We start from the raw sequence: 19,981 nt of genomic DNA, 5'->3' as shown, positions 1-19,981 counted from the left end.
TAAATAACTCTACCTGTACAGGCTTGCATCTATCTTGTAGTCCAATACTAACTGCACTATATTTACTGACACTGAGCGGTGAACATATAACACTGTGCAGACGTGCAACATTCTGCTGCAGTAGAATTCACTATTTGATATAACACTAACATTCCTGACAATAGACCTCAATAGTCATTTTTTATGGTGCATTTTTAATAACATTTTTGAATGGAACATTCATAAATCAAAATAAGTATAACTTAAATATACATGACCTCTTAAATTAAAATAAAGTGAACATTAACACTAATATTATCATTTATAACATATAAAATAAGCAGCAGATTTTCTAATTAAATATACATACCAACTACAAAATAAGCAGGTATTAAAGTGTAAATGGAAAACAAAACGGAAATGAAAAGGCCTGATGATGGTGCTAAATCAGAGCAAAACTCTCTTGTCTTTCTCTCCTTTCTTTTCTTTTTTGAAAGCCTGACTTTGTTAGTGGTTGAGACATTATACACACGTAAGTACTCGCATCCCTGCCTCACATGCTCTCACTCTGCTAGAAAATGCAGTGCCGCACAGCGTTTGGAGACAGGACCAAACCATTACATGTAAATAAAGGGGGGGTTCGATGCTTTGGATAATTAACTTTTCGAACAAAAAAAGTGAAATTAATCGCAAGTTTAGTGAGTACATTATCAATGTTATATTAATGTTAATTATTGATGATTGATGAAAGGTTACTTAAACATTTTTTCTTAATGTTCTACAATTTTTGGGGCTCCTGTCAGTCACGGGCCCTTAGAATCGTCCTAACTTTTCACCCCCTTACGGCGCCCCTGATTAGGGGCGGGGTTTGGAGGAACAGAGGAGACGGTGATCGCGGGAGCTTTTTTCCTCCTGCCTTCACAAACTTTACATAAGTATTTATCAACTGAAAATAGCAAGAGGACATTCATATACTCTGCAATCAAAGACTTGATTGAATCCACCAAAAAACTGACGTAACGATAACGAGTGTTTCTCAAAAACACAAATCCCTCCCTGTGTGTCTGAGCCGCAGCGACACGGACTGATTCAGAGCGGGTCATTCTGCTGTTGGTTCTGGACTGGTGTTGGTGGAGAAAGCAGACTGCTCCGTGTGTGGTGTCGCTGTGCCGCTGTCACGTTTGTTCCTTGATCTCTGCGTCACCGACCAATTTGATATTCGTGTGACAGAAACAATTCTAAAATAAAAAAACGTTATTGTCGAGCCGCGGCCGAAAAATCAATAAGCAACCTTACGACTTACGAATCGATTGGCGAGCTACTGAAAAGCTGCCCGCGAGCTACTGGTTGCTCGCGATCGACGTGTTGGAGAGCCCTGCACTAGAGTATCTAAAGAATACACAATATACAGAAAATGTATATAGTGTGACGGCCCACTAAGCGTGTGGAGTGTTTGTAGCGCTGTTTACATGTTAAAAAGAGTGTATGAATGTGTGTGCGTATTAGCTTAGCTTTCTCCGCGCGGCGCCATCTTCGGGATAACGTGGTCTGACACAGAAATGGTGCGAGTGAGATAGTGTGTCTGAAGGCTCCCGCCCACTAAATATTTCCATACATGGGAAGTTATGAATAAATGTGCACCTTATGAAAGGTATAGTTTAGGTAGTGTTATACTGGATGTTTGTTACACAAGTATGCTGTAGTGTTTGTAGCATTATGATTCTCGAGTTTAAATGCAGAAGGGTAATAGTCGAAATTACAGTTTCAAGGGATATTTAATACAGGTTTAATACTGTAAAACAAGATGTATGAAAGGTACAAAAAGATTAGTGAATGTAAAGTTCAGCTTGAATGTGTGCTTGTCACAGAAGGGGTTATTGACAGTGGATGTGTGTTGATGGAGCTGTCAGAAAAGTGAATGATTAAGTAAATATATTGAAATGCATAAGAGAGTTAAGATGTTTAAATACGTTTGTGTATTACAACTACCAACAGAAGCAATCTGGAAGGAAACCAAATAACCTGTGTCCTCATTGCTCCTGTCTCACTTGCTCACAGGTATCATCACTGTTACTGTGGTCTTCATATCGGGGACCCGTAACATATACATGGAGTACATTAAACAGTCTCACTAGCTAATGTTTGCTTTCTGTGTTAACTTAGTGATAGTTACACACGGATAGCGCTATAACCGTGGTTCAAACATCCATTAATGTCACTTTCTATGTGAATAAAGTCATTTTAATGAAATAAAAGTGAACAAACTGTGAGCTGTAAATTAGAATGTAAGTTGCTACACAGATTATGATGAATTTTATCTACATATTTGTATTATATTAATAATAATTTACACAGAAAACCAACTTTTTATCGTAATGGTTAAAGTAATTTGCATGTAATGTTAATAACTATCTGACCTTTCTATCATGTTCTCCTCTGCTTAGCATCACATTGACCAAATGGATCCATTTGGAACATGTTTACGTCACAGCAGCATAGATGAGACAAGGCACTGCACATGGTGTGATAAAACACTACATATAAGCATCTAGAAATAGAACATATCATTGAATAAACTCTTTGAATTCCTCCTCTTCACTGCTGACAGTTTATGATGAATTATATCTAAATATTTGTATTATATTAATAATGAAGCAGCTCTGTGGTCTTCATCAGGACAGCTGATGAGCAGCATGGAGGAGAAGAAGGAGGCCCCTGGAGCTCAGGTCAGTGTGCACTTCATCACAATATATTCCTAATTCCAGCGTTTCCGCCAGGCGGGCGTCTTGCCTTCATTTGACGCCCTTATTCAGCTCGGAACGCCCTATACAGACATAAATAAACCAGCGACTGTATTCGCCAGGACACGGACAGTCTGTGGTTTGTACTTCTGTCTAGTTTCTGAACAGATATGAGGAGCTGTGAGCTCTGAGGGCTAACAGCTAACGGCTGATGTTGGTTTTGTGGTTCACATTGTCACTACCCGATCTGCGGCCCTGCCCTATCTGCAGTGCGCATGTGCGAGAAGGTCCGCCATATTTGACAACTCCATACGGCAACTCTAATAGGACATTTGACGTCTAGACGGCTGTCCGATTTGCATTGTGCATGCGCGAGTCATAAACGTCTCAAATATCTTTATTAAAATATTTTGTTATTTTATTTGAGATAAAATGAAGGACATTCACAGTTAATGTAATTAGATATACATTCTGAATGCCATCCATATTGCATACATTCACAGTCAATATTTCTTCAGTATGTATGATGGCTGTCTAACAGAAGTTACATCCATTTCTCACTTATACCGACAATGTACTTAACCCAATAAAATGACCCAATAAAAGGAGTTGTTCAATAATAGTGAAGTCACGTTGTAATAACAATAACTCGTCTCTCTCTTTCAGAATAATATTGTCGGGTTTTTTGAGTGTTCTTTTTCTGCTTTGCCAAACGCCACTGTGTCAAATGTCCCATTAGAGTTGTTTTTTTACATTTAAAAAAAAAAAAGAACAGAACAAGTTTTAATTATTTTATTGAACAATTATTTGTTTAATTGAGAACGAAAACAGGAATGTTGAGTTAAATGTTACTCATCCCCCCCAACCCCACTCATTAAAAAAGGAACAAAAATGCACCCCCCATCCAAAGATCCCCACAAAGTCCCATTCAAAATGTTAAATGAAAAGAGCCCTTCTCACTCCACAAAGTCCCATTAAACATGCAAATCTTCCTTCAAGCGATCCTCTGCATTTTGGCTAAACCCTTTCAGTCAACGGGCTCTTCCTGGGCCTCATCAACATCACACTCTTCCTCTTCAGTGTCACTGTCCAGTCTTGTTGAGGATGGCTCTGTGTCCGGCTCAAAGAGCCTTAGGTTTGCCGAATGCCAACCAGTTTTTCCACTCGAACATTTGTGAGCCTGTAGCGAACCTTTGTGTGGTCTCAATAGCCATGCAGTAAGCAGGGTGCTATGGCATGGATATTCAAGTGTACTTGAATGGCATCTGTTTGTTGCAGTCAAGATTATGCTAAAATATACTTTCTCCAACTATATTTAAGTTCCCTATGAAGAGCCAACCTTCAATTTAGAAAATTCCCATTAATTCCCATAAATTCCCGTGGAAAGTTTCCATCTTTGAAAATTCCTGGAATTTTCCAACCCTAGTTACTATAGTTACTGCCCCAGTTCCTAAACTGTATTGGAAACGCAGCATAAAGTGAGCCTGGCCTAACTATACCGTACTAAGCCGTGCGAGGCCCTGCAGTGGAAATGCGTTCCAAACAGTTATTTAAATGCAAGAATTTACTCAACTGTTGAAAAACTACTTTTTCATTGATTTAACCTAGAAATGGGAGATTTGATATGGGCCTGTAATTGTTCATTACTGAAGCATCTAGATTATTCTTTTTTAAGAGCGGTTTAATGACTGCAGTTTTCAGAGCCTGTGGAAAAGCACCTGAGTGAAGAGACTTGTTTACTAGGACCTCATTCACGATACGATAATACTTTATTTGTCAGATGAAGTCTGAAATTTGACTTGCGTCACAGCAGCTCCATGTCCAAACATCAACAGACAAGTATCCAGACACTACATGAAACACAAACAACAAACATTTAACATAACAGCACAATCATTCACACCAACGCAACTCTGGTTCAAGCTCCGTGCTAGAGCTTTTCAGGTTCAGAACCGGTTCTTCGGTTTAGCTCTGGCTCTTTTCACACCGCCCAGACTGGTGCTGCGTCATTGCATCATCGTTTGCGTCATGACGTAACCGTTTGCGTGCCTGCTTCATAAAGCCAAACCGCGCGGAAACCCCTCACAGCTGACACCGACAACAACAACAATGGCCGATTGTGCTCCTGCTTCCTCTGTACCTCTTCAGAAGACCAGATTCCCAGTAGGTAGCTGGTCTCTTCAGTGGACCACTGCTGCTTGTTAAGTTTCTCCATCGTTGTGTACAAACTGGATAAAACGCTGGCTTTATGTTGTTGTTCAGGAGTTGATATCGCCTCGATGTAAGCGTGACGTATGCAGTGCTTTTGCACTGGCCGGACATTTTTTGGTGCTTGAAACGAACCGGATTCCGGAGCTAAGAGGCTGCTCCACTGCGGTGTGAAGAGGAAAACCCGGTGATTCTCAAGCTCCAGCTCCGAACTGGCCCTAAAACACCGTTAGTGTGAATGAGGTATATGTGAAGTAGATCTGAGGCCATGCAAGGAAAAACACCTTGGAAAAACCCTGTTGGAATAATATCAAGGCAGCAGGAGGAGGATTTCAGAAGTTGAATAATGTCCTCTAGGTTTTTATCATTAATCTGATGGAACTGTGTCATGGTGTTTGAATTGATTTTAGGTGGACACAGGGACAACACATCTGCTGTACCTGATGCAGAGGCACTGACTGCTTGTCTGATTTTCTGAATGGGGGGGCTACTGACACTGTGGGGTTAGTTAGTCTGTCGACAGTAGCAAACAAGGCACGTGCGTTGTTTTTGTTTTTGGCAATGATGTCGGAGAAGAAAGACTGTCGTGCAATTTACAATTCCAAATGATAAAAGCCAAGTCTCTCTTTATAGATTTCAAAGTGAACCTGGAGATTTGTTTTTCTCCACCTACATTCAGCTTTTCGACACTCTTTTTGCTGTTCTCACGGTCATGGCCTTTCTCCATGGAGATCTTTTCTTGCCAGTCACTTCCTTTACCTTAGTTGGAGCAATGGTATCTATAACATTTTTTATTTTTGAATTAAAATGATCTACTAGCTCATTTACTGAGATGTTAGCAGGGGCAAGTGCGGAAGAAACATCCTGAGTAAACATTTCCCTAGTGTTTTCAGTTAAATATCGCTTTGTGGTTACCTCTTTTTGAACATTTGTGTGAACAGAAATGGAGCTCTCAAAGGAATGAACAGAGAGCGCAACATCAGTCACCACAACCTCAGAGATATTCAGACCCTTTGAGATCATTAAGTCCAGAGTGTGCCCCTTATTGTGCGTGGGCTCCGTCACATGCTGATTCAGTCCATTGAATTGATTTATTTAAAACAAGGGACATTAATCAACATATTAAAAACATGTAAAAGTACTCAATTAGCCAAAAGGCTAGTTTTCATCGATAGTCCCTTTGCTAGATGGTGATTGACGTTTTGAGTGCTTGTTTATACAGTGATTCCAGTGGCCTTAGAGCTCACAAATACCGCCTCCTCTGGTTTTCCCCGAGTTCGCATCCCTGTCTGCTCGAACAAGGGTGAGTCCGGGTACTTCAAAGAGAGATTCAGGCATCGTAGATTGTAGCCAACTTTCCGTGAAACATAATAAAGAGGCCTAGAGAAATTCATGACAGTACCTTGTGTATGTCCTTAGTGTGTCCACGTTGTTGCTCAATGAGCGCAAGTTTGTGAAAATGATGGATGGAAGTGGTGGCCGGCTGAATCTCCACCATATTCTGAACGCCTCCCCTCCTTCCTCGTCTCTTTTTCCTGTTGTTTCTAAGCGGCTCCCGAGGGATTTCATCCAATAACAAAGAGCACAGATGGCTTGGTGTATTCGTAGGAGGCCGATCGCATTGTAGCTCTAGCATAGCCTCGCGGCTGTAGCAGCGCAGAGGCCGGGGCTCCTCGCCATACCTGTTTGTGCTGTCACTCAGGTGTGTCTTGGAAAGTTGAATGGCCAGACATGGTCTGCAGAAGGCAAATGTAATCCACAGGATCAAAAGCATGGTCACTCAAAATGACGTTTCATACAGACACAACAAAGTTTAGACAATAATTAGACCAAAAAAACAAAACCCAAGAGGAACGTAGCATACTGAGACTCGCAGTGACAGGATGCCGTCTCCCTCTGTCTCCTGTATACCAGAGGTGGGAGTAAGTCATACATGTGCAAGTCTCAAGTTACTGGGGTGAGAGTCAAGCAAGTGAAGTCCTACGAAATCCTGATGAATAACCCCAGTTTAAATCAGTTAAAAGATAGTGGTTATGAAACTAGAGTTTGATTTTCAACATTAACAACAATGGAGAGTGGGGCTCTGAAATCATAAAACAGGTAATAGGGTGTGTGTGTGTGTGTGTGTGTGTGTGTGTGTGTGTGTGTGTGTGTGTGTGTGTGTGTGTGTGTGTGTGTGTGTGTGTGTGTGTGTGTGTGTGTGTGTGTGTGTGTGTGTGTGTGTGTGTGTGTGTGTGTGTGTGTGTGTGTGTGTGTGTGTGTGTGTGTCTCGTTAGCTGTTATAATGAAGGTAGACACAGTGAAGGCACAGCTGGTGCTGCTCTTCTCAGATTCTGCTGAGTTGCACGTTACTGCCTCCTGGTGCTGCAGAGATTTCATGAAGTGAAGGAGGTTTTTCTTCTATAAAGCAGCTGTGGGCAGCAGATACTGTGAGAGTCACAGACATGAATACATAGGTCAAGGCAGACTGGTTCACAGACTCTCCTGTTTTGCCGATCCGGTGCTTGAACAAATAACTCTACACCCCTGGCCGAAATGTCCCTAAAACGAAGTCCGAGTTCTAAATATATCTCAAATAATGTATGTATTTCCCCACATAAACATAACAGTCTGCAATGAAACGGCTGTCTCCTATGCGCTCCACTTCCTACTTTCTCCTGCGAACGAGATACTTTCTCTCTCTTTTTTTTCTTTCATTGCCCTCTAGGGGCTTCATACAATACAAATGCAAATATTTTATTTTAAAAAGTAAAGTCCTTTCGAGTCATCTGTCTCAAGCCTAACGGCCCGTCTACACTACAGCGTCGACAGCTCCAATCTGCTCCAATCTGCCCATTCACTTTCAATGGGGTGACGTCACGTAGCCGCGCTTTTTCGCCGAACTGAATTGTGGGTAGCAGAGCGGTCCGTCTCAGGCGTCTCCAGTGAACAATGTTCAACTTCTGTCGCCTGAGACGCCGGAGTAGCCAGCGCCAGCCAATCAAATCCCGTTTCCCAAAATCTGACAGCTGAAGCCGTAGCCAATCAAACCGCGTCTAAGCTGGGAGAGATATCCCGCCGTTCATTTCTATATTTCAAAAAAAGTCGGAGGAGAAACTAACTATCGCCATAGCGAATCACCCGGTTTTGTATGACCAGACCCTCTTCACCTACCGGGATACAAACCGGAGGAACCAGGCATGGAGGGAGGTGGCAGAGACAGTGGGGGAAACTGGTAGGTTTTCGCCTGTTTGGGGAGTTTATATATATATTGCTCGCATAAAATCCCCGGGGGTTTTTGCTTGGTATGTCGGGGGCGGGAGATTCATGTGATTGGTTGTTGGCCGTGTTGCTTGAATAAAATCCCCAAGCTCCAGACACGCCCAGCTCCAAGCTATTTTTGGAGCTGTAGTGTGGACGCACTGTAAGTCTCAAGTCATGAATACCAAGTCAAAGTCAAGTCTAGTCTTTTATCAATGTTAGTCAAGCAAGTCTCAAGTCAAAAAATAGGCAAGTCAACTCATTTGACTCGAGTCAAGTCATGTGACTCGAGTCCCCCACCTCTGGTATATACTTTGGTTAGAATATTGCTGTATTACTGTATCAAATATAATAAACACAAACAGTTGATAAGTAGCATTTTGTTAACTCAAGGTTTATATTAAAGGGAACCTATCATTCAAAATGCACTTTCGTATGTCTTTTATACATGAATATGTGTCCCCGGTGTTCCAGGGAACTCACCAAGTGTCAGATAACACAACCCTCTCTATTTTCCTCCATACCCAAATCTCTAAAAAAGGGGCTGCAATGGATCTGATACAGACTGATCCAGATTTGAACACTTTACTGACGTCAGTAAAGTGGCGCTACGGCTATTGGTCAATTCTCCACCTATCAGCGGAATGAGAGGTTGGGCCACTTACTGGCCTGGCATATGTACCATTGCCGCTCGAAAGCGCTGGCGACGCTGTAGTACATATGCCAGGCCTGTAAGTTGCGCTGTAGTCTGCCACAAAAGCAACGAAGAAGACTTCCCTTGCATGGTTGCCATGGTTGCCCTTCTGTTTATTCTCCGCTGTGGCTCTTTTTCTCCCTCCCCGAGGCAAGCGTTTGCGCCTCCTGCTTTAAAACAAATGAATAATGACTCTATATAATCATATGTAAGGGATAATGTGCAGTGACGCGGTTATTATGGGGAAAAGAACACTGGCAGGCTGATCAGGAGCCCGACGCGAAGCGGAGGGATCTAGATCGGCATAAAGGCACATTATGAAATGTGCACATTATCCCGCTTATTACACGGCCACATTCTCAACAAAGTAACGACATGACTCCCAATATGAATTGAAATGCTTTTAAATTATTTTATTGATTAAAAAAATAGTTGTATAAATTTAAATTGATATGAATCCGCTAAGAAAAGTAGCCCTTTGTTACCGTTTGAACTAACGTAGCAACGGCAGGAACTGCTTCGATAGTGTTTTTGAGGAGCTTCTTGATTACAGATTTGAAAACATCGTTGCTTGCTTTAAAAGTAGCACAATTCATTATGTCAAACCTTGGGAAGTATCTGGATATCCCTGCCCTAATGCCAAAGGAACTGCACACTGAATATGAGTTGCCGTTTGATGTCTATGTCTGGACCGCTGCGTAAAAAGGAGGGTTTCTGCCCCATTACTTCTCTTCTTACTTCTATAAGAATAAAACACGGTGGACGGAGATCTCTTTTTCTCCCCCTCTTCACCCAGCTGCGGCCCAGCAGCTGATCTCAGAGCACACTCCCCTCTCCTGCAGGGGGCATGGTCAGCTGCAGGGGGGCGTGGTCAGCTGCAGCTCACAGAATCAGCGTGGCTAAAATGCAGGATCTTTTTGGTATTTTGAAAAAAATACTATATTTATATACTTTATATAGGTATGGCCCTACAATATATTGTTCAAATATAGCATGATAGGTCCACTTTAAGTGAGTTTTTATTGTGTTAACTTGTGTATTTATGCTTTTTAGATTGACTTTCTCTCTTTCTCTGTCCGTCTGTTCTAGAAACTGAAAGGAAGAGAGAGATGTCACAGCTGTCAGCAATGTGACAAATCCTTCACAACATCTGGAACTTTAAAGCGCCACCTGCATATTCACACAGGAGAAAAACCGTACAGCTGTGAAGAGTGTGGGACAACTTTCACTCAATCAAGTCATCTCAAATCACATAAACGTATTCATACTGGAGAAAAACCTTACAGCTGTGAAGAGTGTGGGAAAACTTTCACTACATCAAGTGCTCTCAAATCACATCACCGTATTCATACTGGAGAAAAACCTTACAGCTGTGAAGAGTGTGGGACAACTTTCACTACATCAGGTGATCTCAAATCACATCACCTTATTCATACTGGAGAAAAACCTTACAGTTGTGAAGAGTGTGGGACAACTTTCACTACATCAGGTGCTCTCAAATCACATCACCGTATTCACACTGGAGAAAAACCGTACTGGTGTGAAGAGTGTGGGAAAACGTTCACTACATCAAGTAATCTCAATACACATCACCGTATTCACACAGGAGAAAAACCATAGTGGTTTTAAGAGTGTAGGAGAAAAACCATAGTGGAGCCGCAATCAAGCATATTTAGTTTTTTTCACAGTTTACAATAAATAATTCCCATCTATAGAGTGGCGAAGTCACGCCCATCTACTTCCGCTCCATGGGACCTTATTTCAGAAAAATAATGTATTGTAGTCAATGGAGAGAGAAAACTTATCTTTCGATCCCGTTTGAATTGTGCCATGAATTACACATATGATGTTTGTCAATCTTAAAAAATAATTTCCATTTTAAAAGAAAGTCACAATTTGTAGTAAAACTGTTGAAATATAAGACTATGAAAAATATGCAACTACAAAGACTACTAATCCCAGAGTCGCGTAAGTGATGTCACAATTGTTTTCCTCCACTAAGAGATAGCTAAGATCAGCGCCATATAGATAGATTCTAAGATAAGATAACTTTAACAAGATGCCTGTGTGCTTAGTACCAGGTTGTTATCATACCAGCAATGGGTCTTGCTCATTCTTTCGCTTCCCGTCTGATGAAAGGACCAGGAGTGGCTGGATCAAGTTAGCTAGTAGCTAGCATTACAAGCTTGTCATTTTTATTAGCCTTAATATGAAGTAACATGAAGTAACCCAACATGTTAAACAGTAAGAGTAGTAGTCATATTTCGTGAACCCTTTGAAGAGTACTGTCACCGGTGTGATCATTCTATAATACACAATTTAAGCATGGGGTAGAAATGCTAACGCTACATTAGCATCTGCGATCTGTTCTACTTCATGCTATCTGCAGAAATGGTTGACATTAAACATTAAATAGACCAGGCAGTTCAGAGAGAATCAAAGGAAGGCAGACAGCTTTGCATGACATTCTTCTGGACGTGTTTCATTGTGGTGATAGTGAGGGTAGTCAATCCTTTTGTTGACAAGACAGTAGTGACGGCCATCTTGGTGATGTGTGTTGTTCTCTGCGAGACCAGAGATGTAGTTCATTGAGCGTTTCACACAAACAAATGTGTTCACAGTTTTCCGACACATTTTATTTATTTTTGACTTGCAAAATTATCTTTTAAATTGACAAACATCATATGTGTAATTCGTGGCACAATTCAAATGGGATCAAAAGATAATCTTTGTCTCTCCATTGACTTCAATAAATAATTTTTTCGAAATAAGGTCCCATGGAGCTCCACCGGAAGGGGAGGGACTTCGCCTCTCTATTGGCCTTGTGTTGGGTAATCCTTTTTTCCATTACAGATCCCATCCCAACAGCGCCATCTGTTGACGTAACGTCAGAATTGACAGGCATAATGTTCACTGTTCCTTGAGGTTTCGTTTTCTGGCTGTCCGTCTGCCGACAGCACGCTGTTTCAAACAGCTGACATTATTGCAGCATTAAATCCAAGCCATTGTCCAATGCAGCTTACGATTCCAATATACAATCCAGTTTGAATGCTGCTCATACCCGGCCGCTTTCCCAGCCTTGGCTCTCGGCCTCTCCTTTCACCGTCTTGATGAGCGCAGGTGGTGACAATCTCCAGTTGATTGTGGCGTGTTGTCCAGCTGATCCGGGATGATGGTGTCGGTTGTGAAGTAATCCAATAGACCTATCTCTAAGTCACGCCCCCTTTGAAAACTCGGACAAACAAAGCCGACCGTGAATGACTGTTGACAATGGCCGCGGGGGGAGTTCAAATGATAATATGATGTTGAATGTTAGCAGTGGTGGTCACTACATTAAATCTATAACTATAACTGTCCTTGTTGGTCATCATTTTCACTGTTATGCACCTGGCTGACTGTAACGTTACCTTTTTTTGGGTGAGAGTCTGTGTCTTTTCGGAGCAGCACACACGAGAGCCCGGATGGGATCTGGATATTCCAGAGTTGGCTTCCCATCTCTGAAGTGCTTTGAGGTGAAAAGACAGTTAGCAAAAGTTAGCTAAAAACACCAGCTAACTAGCGAGGACGAAAAGTCAGACAGCAAACGTTGATGTTGATAACACTGTAGCTAGTTAGCTGGCTAACAAGTTGGCAGCTAACATTAGCTAGCTGGGCTGGATATACGCTAGCTAGTTGGCAGTCAAAGTCAATCGTTGGAAAACTAATAGTTTGGTCTACGTTTCTAATACATGCCGTCAAATATTATGTCTTTATGAATTGACCTTACGTTTGAGTAAACATAAGTGTCCTTAGTAATTGTCTTCACATTCAGTAGTGTATGTGGTCGATGACACACCATAATCCACCGCTTGCATTTATCGAGTTTTCTTTTGGGCTTCGGAAAAGGTACGAAATCCAGTCTTTCAGGGTACCTGGTGTCCACCTGGACTCTCCTCGGCACCAGTACTTGTTGCTGAGCAGCTGGTTCTCATAGCTGGAGGAGAGCAGGAATTCTGACCCGAGGGGAGCCGTGATCTGCTTCTTATCACACTGCAGCTGCAGACTCGCTGAAACAGAAAGGAAAAGGGAGTCTGAGAGGAAGCTCTTTCATGTCATACCAACAGTGGGTCTGCTAATGCACATTCAGAGTGCATGGGAGTTGGTTGCTTGTGAATATCCCCGTGAGAAATACAATTTCTACCTGTAAATACTTTCCACACACCTGAACACACAGTAGGCTATATCACGTTAGCTAGGAATACACATCTGTACGCAGGTATTTGTTGTGTGTGTGTGTGTCCTGGCAGGCCAGTGGGGGAATCTCTTCGTCTTGGCGAACACCTGGTCTCTCTGTTTGAACTGGTCCCGTTTTTCCCCGGCATCGTGATAACTCTCACCTTAATGACAGAGAATCGGCAGAAAGAAAACAGAAATATATTGAGATGACTTAATAACCATCATGTAATCAAGGGGCGTCTGAAAGACACATTTACTCATTGATTATATATATGTAGATATACCAGTTTTAGTTTCACATGATGTGTAACTCGTCTCTCATCTTATTAAAAGTACATCTTTATATCTGGTATGTAATGAAGGAGTAGTATAAAGTGACATCAAAGGAAAATACTTCAGCTAATACAACTACCTGCAATCTGTATTTGAGTAAATTAACTTTATTTACTTTCCAACCATGAAAAACTGTTTATTTGTGTACCGTTAACTGTTGACAGTTATCTGAAATGTATACACCTCGTTAAAAGTTTAAACGGGTCGTTTATTTGAATGTATAAGCATCAAAAACCTATTTCATTCAGTGTTTAGAAAGGGTGAAGTGTAAACTGTGACATACACGGAGTAGTTTCTATGTAGAGTATCATATATGTTGCATTCATTTAGTAGACTTTATACATATATTACTGTTAATGCAAATGAGATATAATCCAGACAAACAAAGAGTATTACAAGAACGATATGTATCTCTGATATGTAGCTAAGCCAAACGGTTCATTGTAAGGCTTTAACTGTTGCTGTTACCTGAAAGGTATAAACCACATTCAAAGAGAGAAGAGGTCGTTTCCTTCCATCAGAAACATTTAACCAGTTTCTATGTATTGTTTGTTTCATTTCCAGCTCATCCTGTCTTTGTTTACAAATACAGACTGCTAGCTCTGAAGCTAACCAGGGTTGCTAAACGTGGGTACCTGGCTGGAGTGAGATTTTGATATTTAATTACACATATGCGCCCTAAATGACTGCTATCGTGTCAGCAGCGGGACCTTAGCATATATATAGGATATATATACAATATATACAAATACACAATATTGGACACAGACTATAAAGGGCTCACAGTTTCATTCACTAATGAAAGCCAAACACATGTTCCACTGTTTCATTGTGTGCATAGGCCTGTCGCGATAAGCTAATAGTTGACTTATCGCTCCAATACACACCTCAATGCTTTATATTGTAGTCTATCCATTTGTAAGTGATGTTGTTGCTGCTGCTCCAAACGCTATACAACCATAGTCTGTTGTGGACCTCATCATTGATCTGTAAATGTCTAATAATGCTTGTTTGTCTGCGCCCCAGTTGCATCCAGCTACAGCTCGCAATACATTTAATACTTTCTAGTATTTTGTTTCCACTTGATTAATATGCATTTCCCATGTGTGTTTGCTATCAGACCACAGTCCTAGGTATTTGAACTCATTCACCTTTGCCATTGGACGATCATAGAGTGTTAGCTGTTGGCCATCAATCTTGCGTTTGTTTGTAAATACCATGTAGCATGACTTGCTTTCTGACATTTTGAATCCAGTTATATGACCACCTCTCCACTTTTTAAATCTCTCTAGCTTCTCCATTACGTATGGGGCACGTCTTCCCCTCATCCACAGAGCCCCATCATCTGCGTGTAGAGCCCATTGGATGCATGAGTCTAAGCATGTCAACATGTCATTAATCATGATGTTAATAATATTGGACTGACTGCACTCCCTTGGGGAATACCGTTTTCTATTTCTAAATAACTGGAAATATCTGCTCCAACCTTTCCTCTAAATGTCCTGTCTGTTCAAAAGGCCCTTACCCAATTGAACATTCTCCCTCCAATACCCATTCTCCTCCATGTGATCAGTAGCCCCTCCTCCACACAGAGTCATATGCCCTTTCAATGTCAAAGTACACTATTGCCATTATCTCTTTCATTTTCAATGTTTTCCCCACGTCATTACTCACTCTTACTAATTCCACATCCAGAGCTGACCTATTATCCTGTCTCTTCTCCTTCACCTTTTCATTCTCTGCTAGTAACTGCTGTTTTTGCTGCCTATGGATATCACTGAGATGCTCCCCACTATGTACTGCTGCAAGTTACCTTCCTAACATATCTGCCTTCTATAGGATATGTTGCGTTATGTGGCTTGTAATGACCTCTATGCTTCCCTCTGATGTTAGCAGGTGTACCGACTCCTCACACCATATCCTACATTTCCCCCAATCAGCCTTAGCAAAGCACCACCTGGTTTATCACACCTCCTTCCTGCATATATACATTATTATTCATTTTAGGAAGCACTGGATAATGGTCACTTCCTACAGTGGAGTTTATTCAAAAAATTCACATGTATGAACCAAACAGTTTGTTACGTCCCGACTAGGGGAAGAGGAGAGCAACATACACCAGATTGGAATTGGTAATAATTATAAATGGCTTTATTATACCAGGGTGAAACAAAATGGCAGGCAGGCAGCCTGAAAACAAAACAAAGTGGCCACAAGGGCGCAAGTTTACATAAACAACCAAACAAGGGAGGACTCTAAAAAGGGAGCCTGTTTACATACAAAGAAATAGATACACTAAATAGTAACTAAAACCCTCACTGTCAAAGTGGTACTAACTAAAGAAAAGGAGGCTGTAAAAAACACAGCTAAACTAAACATCCATCCATCCATCTTCTCCCGCTTATCCGTGGTCGGGTCGCGGGGGGTAGCAGTTCCAGCAGAGAGCCCCAAACTTTCTTTTCCCTGGCGACATCAACCAGCTCTGACTGGGGGATCCCAAGGCGCTCCCAGGCCAGCGAAGAGATATAATCCCTCCACCTGGTCCTAGGTCTACCCCTTGGTCTCTTCCCAGCTGGACGTGCCTGGAACACCTCCCTAGGGAGGCGCCCAGGTGGCATCCTAACTAGGTGGCCCGAACCACCTCAACTGGCTTCTTTCGACGCGAAGGAGGAGCGGCTCAACTCCCGAGTCCCTCCCTGATGACCGAACTTCTCACCTTATCTCTAAGGGAGACACCAGCCACCCGGCGGAGGAAACCCATCTCGGCCGCTTGCATCCGCGATCTCGTTCTTTCGGTCATGACCCATCCTTCATGACCATAGGTGAGGGTAGGAACGAAAATGGCCCGGTAGACAGAGAGCTTTGCCTTCTGGCTCAGCTCCCTTTTCGTCACAACGGTGCGGTAAAGCGACTGCAATACCGCTCCCGCTGCTCCGATTCTCCGGCCCATCTCACGCTCCATTGTTCCCTCACTCGAGAACAAGACCCCGAGATACTTGAACTCCTTCACTTGGGGTAAGGACTCATTCCCTACTTGGAGTGGACAGTCCATCGGTTTCCTGCTGAGAACCATGGCCTCAGATTTGGAGGTGCTGATCCTCATCCCAGCCGCTTCACACTCGGTTGCGAACCGATCCAGTGAGTGCTGAAGGTCGCAGACCGATGAAGCCATCAGAACCACATCATCTGCAAAAGCAGTGGTGCAATCCTTAGTCCACCGAACTGCAGACCCCCCCCCCCCCCACGACTACGCCTCGAAATCCGATCCAGTATATTACAAACAGGATTGGTGACAAAGCGCAGCCCTGGCGGAGGCCAACCCTCACCGGAAATGGGTCCGACTTACTGCCGAGGACCCGGACACAGCTCTCGCTTTGGGAGTACAGAGATTGGGTGGCCCTGAGTAGAGACCCCCTCACCCCATACTCCCGCAGCACCTCCCACAGAGTAACTCCCTGGGAACCCGGTCATACGCCTTCTCCAAGTCTACAAAAACACATTGTAGACCGGATAAAGCGTATTCCCAGGCCCCCTCCAGGATCCTTGCGAGAGTAAAAAGCTGATCCGTCGTTCCACGACCAGGACGGAATCCGCATTGTTCCTCCTCAATCTGAGGTTCGACAATCGGCCTGACCCTCCTTTCAAGTACCTTGGAGTAAACTTTCCCGGGGAGGCTGAGTAGTGTGATGCCTCTGTAATTGGCACACACCCCTCTGATCCCCCTTTTTGAAAAGGGGGACCACCACCCCGGTCTGCCACTCCTTCGGTACTGTTTCCGACTTCCACGCAACGTTGATGAGACGTGTCAACCATGACAGTCCCTCAACACCCCAGAGCCTTCAGCATTTCCGGGCGGATTCATCCACCCCCGGGGCTTTGCCACTGTGGAGTTGTTTGACGACCTCAGTGACCTCCCCCCGGGAGATTGGTGTTGATCCCCCGTCATACTCCAGCTCTGCCTCTAACATAGAGGGCGGAGTTGTCGGGTCAGGAGTTCCTGCAAAGTGTTCCTTCCAACGTCCCAAACACTCCATCAGTTGAGGTCAACAACGTCCCATCCTACTGTACACAGCTTGGATGGTTCCCTGCTTCCCCCTCCTGAGGTGTCGGACAGTTTTTCCAGAACAACTTTGGTGCCGCCCGAAAGTCCTTCTCCATGTCTTCTCCAAACTCTCCCACACCCGCTGCTTTGCTCGGCCACGGATGAGGCTGCTGCCCTTCGGGCCTGTCCGGCTACCTTGCAACTGCCTCGGGAGTCCCCCGGGATAACAAATCCCCTGGAAGGCCTCCTTCTTCAGTCGGACGGCTTCTCCTGACCACCTGTGTCCACCAGGAGGTTCGAGGCTACCGCCCCTTGATGGCACCTAGGACCTTGAGACCACAGCTCCCCGCCCGCGGCTTCGGCAATAGAGGCTTTGAAACACCGACCCATCTGGTCTATGTCCCCAACCCTCCCAGGAATGACCCGAAAAGCTCCGACCGGAGGTGTGAGTCTGAAGGCCTCCTGAACTTGGGCCTCCTCCAAGACTGTTCCCAGTTCACCCGAACATACACGTTTGGGCTTACCAGTGGTCTATCCCAGAGGTTCCCCCGCCACTCGACCCAACTCACCACCAGATGGTGATCAGTTGACAACTCCGCCCCTCTCTTTACCCGAGTGTCCAAAACATACGGCCTCAGGTCCGATGATACGATAACGAAATCGATCATGGACCTTCTGCCTAGGGTGCTCTGGTACCACGTACACTTATGAGCATCCTTATGTTCGAACATGGTGTTTGTTATGGCCAATCCATGACTAGCACAGAAGTCCAGTAACAAACCACCACTCCGGTTCAGATCAGGGGGGCCGTTCCTCCCAATCACGCCCCTCCAAGTGTCTCCATCATTGCCCACATGTGCGTTGAAGTCTCCCAGCAAGACTAAGGAGTCCCCTTCAGGAGCCCCATACAGGACTCTTTCCAGGGTCTCCAAGAAGGCCGAATACTCTGAACTGCTGTGGGTGCCTACGCACACACAACAGTCAGAGTTTTCCCCCCCATAACCCGAAGCATAGGGAGGCGACCCTCCGTCCACTGGGGTAAAACTCCAACAACGAAGCACCTAACGCTACGGCTATTGGTCAATTCTCCACCTATCAGCGGAATGAGAGGTTGGGCCACTTACTGGCCTGGCATATGTACCATTGCCGCTCGAAAGCGCTGGCGACGCTGTAGTACATATGCCAGGCCTGTAAGTTGCGCTGTAGTCTGCCACAAAAGCAACGAAGAAGACTTCCCTTGCATGGTTGCCATGGTTGCCCTTCTGTTTATTCTCCGCTGTGGCTTTTTTCTCCCTCCCCGAGGCAAGCGTTTGCGCCTCCTGCTTTAAAACAAATGAATAATGACTCTATATAATCATATGTAAGGGATAATGTGCAGTGACGCGGTTATTATGGGGAAAAGAACACTGGCAGGCTGATCAGGAGCCCGACGCGAAGCGGAGGGATCTAGATCGGCATAAAGGCACATTATGAAATGTGCACATTATCCCGCTTATTACACGGCCACATTCTCAACAAAGTAACGACATGACTCCCAATATGAATTGAAATGCTTTTAAATTATTTTATTGATTAAAAAATAGTTGTATAAATTTAAATTGATATGAATCCGCTAAGAAAAGTAGCCCTTTGTTACCGTTTGAACTAACGTAGCAACGGCAGGAACTGCTTCGATAGTGTTTTTGAGGAGCTTCTGATTACAGATTTGAAAACATCGTTGCTTGCTTTAAAAGTAGCACAATTCATTATGTCAAACCTTGGGAAGTATCTGGATATCCCTGCCCTAATGCCAAAGGAACTGCACACTGAATATGAGTTGCCGTTTGATGTCTATGTCTGGACCGCTGCGTAAAAAGGAGGGTTTCTGCCCCATTACTTCTCTTCTTACTTCTATAAGAATAAAACACGGTGGACGGAGATCTCTTTTTCTCCCCCTCTTCACCCAGCTGCGGCCCAGCAGCTGATCTCAGAGCACACTCCCCTCTCCTGCAGGGGGCATGGTCAGCTGCAGGGGGGCGTGGTCAGCTGCAGCTCACAGAATCAGCGTGGCTAAAATGCAGGATCTTTTTGGTATTTTGAAAAAAATACTATATTTATATACTTTATATAGGTATGGCCCTACAATATATTGTTCAAATATAGCATGATAGGTCCACTTTAAGTGAGTTTTTTATTGTGTTAACTTGTGTATTTATGCTTTTTAGATTGACTTTCTCTCTTTCTCTGTCCGTCTGTTCTAGAAACTGAAAGGAAAAGAAAGACGTCACAGCTGTCAGCAATGTGACAAATCCTTTACAACATCTGGAAATTTAAACCGCCACCTGCATGTTCACACAGGAGGAAAACCGTACAGCTGTGAAGAGTGTGGGAAAATGTTCACTCAATCAAGTCATCTCAAAACACATAAACATATTCACACAGGAGAAAAACCATACAGCTGTGAAGAGTGTGGGACAACTTTCACTACATCAAGTGCTCTCAAATCACATCACCGTATTCATACTGGAGAAAAACCTTACAGTGTGAAGA

General features: G+C 43.5%; 2 pseudogenes; one reads left to right on the top strand and one right to left on the bottom strand.

Moving 5' to 3' along the window:
• Positions 1 to 19,981, top strand: part of LOC117441148 (zinc finger protein 208-like) — a 447,659-nt pseudogene that overhangs the window by 239,915 nt on the left and 187,763 nt on the right.
• Positions 1 to 19,981, bottom strand: part of LOC117441147 (zinc finger protein 721-like) — a 424,075-nt pseudogene that overhangs the window by 307,110 nt on the left and 96,984 nt on the right.

Source organism: Pseudochaenichthys georgianus, unplaced genomic scaffold (genome assembly GCF_902827115.2).
Source record: "Pseudochaenichthys georgianus unplaced genomic scaffold, fPseGeo1.2 scaffold_151_arrow_ctg1, whole genome shotgun sequence".
In the NCBI taxonomy this organism is placed as follows: Eukaryota; Metazoa; Chordata; class Actinopteri; order Perciformes; family Channichthyidae; genus Pseudochaenichthys; species Pseudochaenichthys georgianus.
Note: the sequence above shows the minus strand (reverse complement) of the source record. Positions and strands in the feature narration are given on the sequence as shown.